This window comes from Gossypium arboreum, chromosome 13, assembly GCF_025698485.1.
Source record: "Gossypium arboreum isolate Shixiya-1 chromosome 13, ASM2569848v2, whole genome shotgun sequence".
In the NCBI taxonomy this organism is placed as follows: domain Eukaryota; kingdom Viridiplantae; phylum Streptophyta; class Magnoliopsida; order Malvales; family Malvaceae; genus Gossypium; species Gossypium arboreum.
This window is the reverse complement of record NC_069082.1, coordinates 16,657,179-16,666,301: the sequence shown is the minus strand read 5'-3', so window position 1 is coordinate 16,666,301 and position 9,123 is coordinate 16,657,179. Positions and strand designations below refer to the sequence as shown.

The following is a 9,123-nucleotide window of genomic DNA, read 5'->3' as shown; positions in this document are numbered from 1 at the left end:
GTTTTTCTAAGTTAGTTTATTTTTATTATTTTTATATTCTGATTTAATTTTGGGTTTTAAGTTGTAATAAGGCCGTTATTTAAATTTCTTTTTTCTGCTATGGTTTTATTTTCTGATTATATTTATACTATGACAAAACTGCTAGTGTTAGGTTGCGCGGGTTTTCAAAATTAATGAACGTTTTCAAGACTCAACAAGCACAACAAATGGATAGCCTAAAGATTGATAAACCGGCTTTTCATTCAACCGCTGTTTTTACAAAGACCACCCCAATCACTTAAACCAATGAATGCATACTAAGTCCTAAGTCCATGTGACATGTTAGATCTGGCCATAACGTCTGGGCCGGGTTTGTGGTGTTACAAGGAAAGCCGATTGATCCATCTCAGAAGCGGGATTCATCATCAAGACTGAAGATCTCCCTTCATGTTCTTTCAGGAGTTTTGGGTTTTCTTATGTTTTGTTAACTTTATGCTTTTGAGATGTTTTCTTTCATAAGTATGAACTAAGCCCTCTAAATACCTAAGGGAATGAAACCTAAGACGAATCTTGTTATTATTATCTAAATTTTATGATAAATATTTGGCTTGTTCTTAATTATGAGTTCTTAATTATTGTTTTGATATTCCAGGATATTGATTCAAGTTAAGCTCTTATTCAGAGGAGAAATAGACCCTATCTAAGAGTAAATTTGTCATAATTAAGAAAAATTGATTGCACGCCTAGAGATAGGGTGATAAGATTTTGCCGGATTAGGGTGAAACCTAATAAGGGAATCCATAGATCGAGTTAATGCAATTCTAGGGTGTTAATTAGAAAGATATTTCAATTATTAAACCTAGGGTTAGAAGTTATTAGTCTCAAGAGTGATAATAATATAACTTAGGGATTTCTACGGATCAAGTCAAATGAATAAATCGTCTGATTCAGAGTCAAATAACAAGTGAAGTCTAGGTGGATTTTTCCTTAGGTATTGTCTTAATCAACTGAATTTTCCCGAAATTATTTTCCCAAATCTTCTTTCTGTGCGTTCTTAGTTAGTAATTAGTTTAGATAACCAAACCTCTTAATTTTTAGGCTAGATAATAAAAAGGAAGTAAATACTAGTACTCGTAGTTCCTTTGGGTTTGACAATCCGGTCTTGCTGAACTATACTATTGTTCGATAGGTACACTTGCCTTAATCGTGATAATATGTTAGTCTCAAGAACGATTCATTTATAAATTTTTAAAACCTGTTACGATTATCATGCATCAAGTTTTTGGCCCCGTTGTCGGGGAACTAGGATATTAGGAACACTTGATTTTTATTACTTTAGCTATTTTACTTTTATTGCAATTTAAATTTTTATTTTCTTTCCTAATTCTTCATTTATTTTCTTCTGACAGGTTTTTCTAGTTTATGACCAGAAGAAACCCGTCAGGACCATTACTGTTTGATAGTGAGCTCGATCGTACAGCTTGCAGAAACCAAAGAGAAATAAGGCAAAGCTTACGATATACAGAAGAGCAAGAGGACGATACTTTAGCCACAACCGAGGAGATGGATAAAAACCAAGAAAATTCGCTACCTTTTGCGATTGTTGTTAATCAGAATCCTGCTCTAAACCTTCTTTAACAGGAACTAAATCCAGCATAGTTAGACCTGCTGTAGCTGCAAATGCTTTTGAACTGAAACCTAACACAATTCAAATGATACAGGAATTTGTTCAGTTCGATGGTTTGCAGGACGAAGATCCCAACGTTCACTTGGCAAACTTTTTGGAACTATGTGATACATTTAAAATTAATGGCGTTTCTGATGAGGTCATTCGCCTTTGTTTATTCCCTTTTTCATTGAGAAACAAAGCTAAACAGTGGTTGAATTAGTTACCATAGGGGTCAATCACTACTTGGGAACAAATGATCGAAAAGTTTTTATTAAAATATTTTCCGCCAACTAAAACTGCTAAATTACGTAATGATATCTCTTCTTTTGTGCAGATGGATTTAGAAACACTCTACGATGCATGGGAGAGATACAAGGACCTTTTGCGAAGATGCCCTCACCATGGGTTACCACTCTGGCTACAGGTCGAAATGTTTCACAATGATATGAACCCTTTGACTCGGCAGATGGTTGACGCAGCTGCTGGTGGAAACATCAATAATAAGACACTTGAAGATGCTTATGAATTTATAGAGGAGATGTCACTGAATAGCTATCAGTGGCAAGTCATGAGGACAAAGCTAACGAAAACAGCCAGCGTTTATAACGTTGATTTGGTCACCATGCTCTCTAATTAGGTAGAACTCTTGAATAAGAAAATTGATGGTTTTCTTAGTTCTTCACGGGTTCACCCAGTAATGTAGTACGAAGCAAGTGAAGGTGGATTAAGCAGTTTAGAATACCCACCTTATGGCCACAACATGGAGAACGAGCAGTTAAATTACATGGGTAATAATCCTCGATCTCAAAATAATTTTTATAGTAATACTTACAATGCAGGTTGGAGGAACCACCCAAATTTCTCATAGGGAGGCCAAGGGAATCAGAGACCACCACCCCTTCCAGGCTTTCAGCAACCCCCATACCAGCAGGAGAAAAAATCGAACCTTGAGGAGGTGCTAACCAAATTTATCTCGGTGTCAGAAACTCATTTTCAGAATACTGAAACGGCACTCAAAAATCAACAAGCATCAATCCAGGGGCTCGAAACTCAGATTGGACAACTCGCAAAGTTCATTTTTGAATGACCACAAGGTAGCCTGCCAAGCAACACTAAATCTAACCCAAGGGAGCAACTTAACGCGATTACCATTCAAGATGAGAAAGGGTTAGTTGCAAAACCAAGGCCAGAAACGGTGGTAAGCAAAGGTAAGAATGTGGTAGGCCAAAATGACCCAAAACCGGTGAGTATAAAATATAAACCACAAATCCTATACCCAGCAAAGTTGAAGAAAGACCGCATGGATGCACAATTCGGTAAATTTCTTGAACTTTTTAAGCAACTTCATATTAACTTACCTTTTGTTGAAGCCATATCGTAGATGCCTACATATGCAAAATTCTTAAAGGAGCTTCTAACAAACAAAAGGATGTTTGAAGACTTATCTATAGTGGAGCTTAATGAAAAGTGCTTAGCCATATTCTAAAACAAACTGCCAACCAAACTGAAAGACCCAGGAAGTGTTACTATCCCCTGTTTAATTGGTAGTTTGAATGTTGATAAAGTACTAGCTGATTTAGGCGCCAGCATTAATTTGATGCCATATAAAATGTTTAAACAACTTGGTCTTGGGGAATCTAAACCCACTAGGATGAGTATTCAATTAGCTGATAGATATGTTAAATATCCTAGGGGAATTATAGAGGACGTACTTGTAAAAGTAGATAAATTTATATTCCCTATTGATTTCGTTGTGCTTGATATGGACGAAGATGTTGAAGTGCCTTCACATACTTTCATAGCATATTAGCCATTTTCGCATGGCTTTATACCCAACCTAAAATTAACATTTCCAAAACATACTTTAGCTTATACATGCCATAATCTTTAATTTAACTTATAAAAGTACCCTAAATAGAGGATAGTGTGATGAACTTCATAGACAATCCCGAACTTGTAGCTTGACTTGCAAAAATCTATAAAATAGAAACAAATATTCACATGATAAGCTACTATAGCTTAGTAAGCTATAAGAAAATAAACAACTAATAATATAACTATCTCATAGTAAATTTAACCGAACTATACTAATATGAGTATACTTAGTCTCAAACTACCATATTCATTCATGACATTTCATTTTATACAAAATTCTCACCTTGGCCGAATACCTATAAAACCAACATAAATAATTCATATTCCATTTACAAGCCAAGACATCATTAAACAATTAAATTCACATATATTCATAACTTCTACTCAAGCATCATAATATATATACCATCATATGTACATTACCCAAATAACCGAATATACTTGGTACCATTAATAAACATACCACATATCATTCGAAGACAAACACAATACATTTATGTTCATCTTTATCGGTTTTGACTATTATAATAAAATTTCACCATCCCTACTTATTCAATAAGACATTATAACAAATACTAATTACTTACTTACTTACCTTAACTTAGTAACAAACTAATTCATACCTAGCATTTAGCTCGTTTTACCTTTTTAAACATAGCTTATCATTTTCCGATGAACCATTCAAAATTTAATAGGACACTCGGATAATCACATAAATCGTACAAAGCCAACGTCCCAGACGTGGTCTTACATGTAACCTCAAACGATGCCACTGTCCCATATAGGGTCTTACTCGTAAACACATATCGGAATCACAAATCAATGCCATGGACTTACTTGCACACATAAATCAGTATCCTATGTCATGACATATGTATCCTAGTTATTCCTAAGGTTCATACGGGCCTTTCGAACGTCGTATCTCGGTCGAATCAGACTCGAAAATGTAGTAGCCACATTTATTCACATTTGGCCACAATATATTTAGTTTCTAATATTCCATAACAGCAAGTAATTATAACATTAAACTACCAACAAACATGTTTATTTGCTTATAAACTTACCTTGGACGTCGTAAAACGGGACAGGGCTGCTAGTCGATAACTTTCGTTTTTCCCTAATCTAAATCCGGTTTCTTTGGTTCTTGATCTAAACATATCCAAATTAAGCTCATTCAAACATATTTTCATTCACTTTTGTCCAAAAACACACAAATGGGCAAATTACCATTTTACCCCTAATATTTGAAATTTTTTCAATTTAGTCCCTATTACATAAACACAAAATACACAAACTTTGGCTACACTCTAGTTAGGCCGAATGCTCCCTATATACATACAAGTCCAAATTTTCCATCAATTTCACAATTTAGTCCCTTAACTTTTTATTTTTGCAATTAAGTCCTAATTACTCAAAATCATCAAAAATTCCAATACAAAATATGTTAATCCAACACCTATCTTTCATATTTCATCATCAAAAAAATAAAAAACACAAGCTCTCATTAGTGGCATAACTTAAAATATTCATCAAAAATTCAAAATTTAAGCATGGGTTTTGTAGTACTCGAAGCAACAATCTTAAAAACATAAAAATTATCAAAAACTGAGTTAAACACATACCTTGATCAAGCCTGAATATAACCGAACCCTAACTTTTTGTTTTGTTTTCTTTCTTGCTTAAGTTTTAGCAATGGAAGTATATGAGCGCTTAGGATAATTTCATGATATAACATATAACATATATTATATAATTTATAACTTGGTTCCCTAAATTACCCCTTTTAAAATTATAACCAAGCTTAATGTTATAAACCCTTTTTTTGTCTCTTAAATAAATTAATGGGCATGATTTGGCTTTCAATTTCATCCATTATAATATAAATATATATATATATATACACATAATATCTTATTATAAAATAAAGCTTAATTTTACATATATGTATAACTTAAATAAAATAATATAAAAACTATTAAATTTTTACCTACCACCGTACCACTTATAAAGACATAGGCTATTTACAACTTAAGGGATTCCATTTAAAAAGCCATTACTAATTCAGTACTTACAATTAAAACTATCAAATTTTCAATTTATGCGATTAAGCCCTTTTGTTTAATCGGACACCCAAATGACAGAATTAAATCACCAAAAATTTCACAAATTTAAATTCACACAAAATAAACATAGAAAATAATTTTTAAATATTTTTCTGACTCAAATTAGTGGTCCCAAAACCACCGTTCCGATTAGGGTTTAAATCGGGCTGTTACAACTCTCCCCCTTTAGGGATTTTCGTGCCTGAAAATCTTACCGGTGAATAGGTTAGGATAACATTCTCTTATTGTATCCTCTAGCTTTCATGTTGCTTCCTCAACTCCGTGCTTATGCCACAATACTTTAACTAACGGAATCTTCTTATTCTGCAACTCTTTAACCTCACGAGTCTAGATGCGAATCGGTTCTTCTTCGTAGGTCATATCGGGTTGAATTTCAATCTCAAACGGACTAATCACATGTAAAGGATCAGATTGATACCTCCGAAGCATTGAAACGTTGAATGCATTGTGGATCTTTTCTAACTCAGGTGGCAACAACAGTCTGTAAGCAACCAGTCTGATACGCTCCTTAACCTCATACTACCCAATAAACCTTGGACTCAATTTGCCTTTACGATCGAATCTGAGTATTTTCTTCCACAATAAGACTTTCAAGAATACTTTATCTCCAATTTGAAACTCTATATCTTTATGTTTCAAGTCTACATAATATTTTTGATGATTTGATGCTGCTTTTAAACTTTCACAGATCACTTTCACTTTTTGTTCAGTTTCTCTGATCAAATCGACTCCGTGTATCTTATTTTCACTGAGCTCAGTCCAGTACAATGGCGTACGACATTTATGACCATACAAAGCCTCATAAGGTGCCATTTTGATACTCAATTGATAACTGTAATTATATGCAAATTCAATCAAAGGCAGGTATCGTTCCCACGTGCCTTCGAACTCGAGAATGCAGCATCTCAACATATCCTCAAGTATCTGAATAATTCACTCAGACTGGCCATCTGCTTGTGGATGGAAAGCAGTACTGAAATGTAATTTTGTACCTAGTGCATCTTGCAGTTTCTTCTAAAATTGCGATGTAAACCTCGGATCTCTATCCGAAATAATGGATATAGGCACACCATGTAATCTCACAATCTGAGAGACATATAATTCAGCGAACTTATCCAGTGAGTAATCTGTACGTAACGAAACAAAATGAGTCGATTTAGTCAATCTATCAACAATAACCTAGATTGCATCTTTCTTGCTCGGTGTCACCGGTAAACCAGATACAAAATCCACCATAACTCTATCCCATTTCCACTCAGGTATCATGATAGGCTGAAGTTGTAACAGTCTGGTTTTGACCCTAGTCGGAATAGTTGTTTTGGGACCAGAAATTAAAGTCTGAAAAATATTTTAATATTATTTTTTGTGTCTGTGATAAGTGCATTTATATCTGCGAAATTTCTGTGATTTAATTTGTCTATTTCTGTGCTTAATTATGAAAAAAGATTAAATCGCGTAAAGTGTAAAAGTTGAGTGCTAAATGTTAAAGCTCCTATTTGTTTTGGCTTTTAAAATAAAGGTCCTTGCATGTCAAATTTACCATTTATATTAATCGTAGACAATGATGGACATTAGTTAGTAAAAATTTAACAGTATAAGCCATGGGCAAATTGGTAAAAGGTGAAATAATGTTAATTATAATAAAAACAAAACAAAAGGTGGCATTATTATCACCTTGTTTAGCCGAAAATTAAGAGAAGGAAGAAGCCATTGAAGCATTTTGATGTTCGGCTAGTGCATGGTTAAATAGGTAAGCTTATTTTGCTCGGTTTTTGATGATTTTTACGTTTCTGTAATCGTTGCTTTGTCTTCTTCAAAACCCATGTCTAAATATCTATTTCTATTAAAGATTTCATGAAATGCCATTGTTGATATCATGAGTTTTGTGATGTTTTTGAATTTTGATGAAATAGAGCTATTTGGGCTAATTTGTAAAAATGAGGTTTTGAAGGACTAAATTGTGAATTAAATATGTTATTTGGGTTGGTATCGAAGCCATGTTTATTTGGCCAAGCTATAGTCTTGGTGAATTTTGCATATTTGTGATTTTGTGAAAAATGGACTAAATTGTCAAAGGGTGAAAATGCAAGGGCTAAAATGAAAAGTGCCCTAAATATGTGTTCATGGATTATTTTGAGTGGAATGAATGATTGGATGGTTGAATTTGAATTGTATTAGATCAAGAACAAAGAAAATCAGACTTAGATCAAGGGAAGTCCAAAACAGTTGAATAGTCGACTCTTTCCGTCTGAAATCCGTACGAGGTAAATCAAATTACAATTACATGTTAAACTGACTAAATTCTGCATATACAAAATTTAATTTGTATTGGATGGCCTTTAGATCTTGATGAATACCTTTCGAGTAAATTATGTTAATATGTTGGTATCCGAAAAGCTCTGTATGCTTCTAAAGGAACGTTGGCATCTATCAGAGATATCGTGCCTCGATTGATATTTACATACAAGACCATGTCTGGGACATTGGCATCGTATCTAATTTCGTGTAAGACCCTATCTGGGACAGAGGCATCGATATTGAATTACATGTAAGACCACGTCAAGGACGTCGGCATTGTACTTGTTTGTGAGTATTGGTATCATTTCTAAACTTTTTGATGATAGAGTACAAAATATGAGAATGATTATATGAAATGTATAACCTATACAGGTACGTTTGTATCTTATTAAATTTTTGAATATAAAAGACTCTGTCTCTGTGAAATATGTTTGGAATCTGGAAATGAGGCATGTTATATAAGCAAACAAAGGAGCATGGTTAAGCTTATGAATTATTCTATGAAATAGTTATGAATCTTTATGTTTGAATTGTACTTATAAGCTTTAGTAGTTAGACTAATTGTATTTGGCTTACTAAGCTCTTTGTACCTTACCTGTATGATTTCTATCTGTTTTACAGTTATTGTAGCTACTGAAGGCTCGAAGATAGTCAAGGATCGTCACCACACTATCGAACTCATTTTAGTACTTTTGAAAGTGTAAATATTTTAAAGTATGACATGTATAGGCTAGAAGGTCTATGTATTAAGTTTTGATTTGTAAATATATGTTATGCCATGAAAGTTGGCTAGCAAATGGTACGTTTGTGTTAAGTTTTGAATTGGTTTTGAATGGGTTATTGAATGTTGATGATTTAGTTGTGATGAAGCATGTTTTAAGCATGGAAATGGCTAAAAATTGTTGCATGAATTTTGTTTAACATTGCTAGTAGGAAAGAACCATTTAGGGGTGGCAAGTTGGCTTAAACCAAGCCTGCATTGTGCCACATGGACAAGGGACACGGGCGTGCCTTGTGGCCGTGTAAGAAAAGCAGTAACCTCTTAAAGATCACACGGTCTTGACACACGGGCGTGTCATATGGCCGTCGGCTCAATTCAGTAGCTAGCTAAGTATCACACGGCCATAGCACACGGGCGTGCCTATTGGCCATGGGTAAAAGTCAGTATGGGTGCCTTGT

General features: G+C 34.1%; 1 non-coding gene across 1 annotated transcript; it reads right to left on the bottom strand.

Annotated features, from left to right (window-relative positions):
- Window positions 1-1,949: 1,949 nt before the first annotated feature.
- LOC128287534 (small nucleolar RNA R71) lies at window positions 1,950-2,056 on the bottom strand. The gene has a single exon (XR_008278234.1). It is a non-coding gene; the product is annotated as a small nucleolar RNA R71 (small nucleolar RNA).
- Window positions 2,057-9,123: the final 7,067 nt, after the last annotated feature.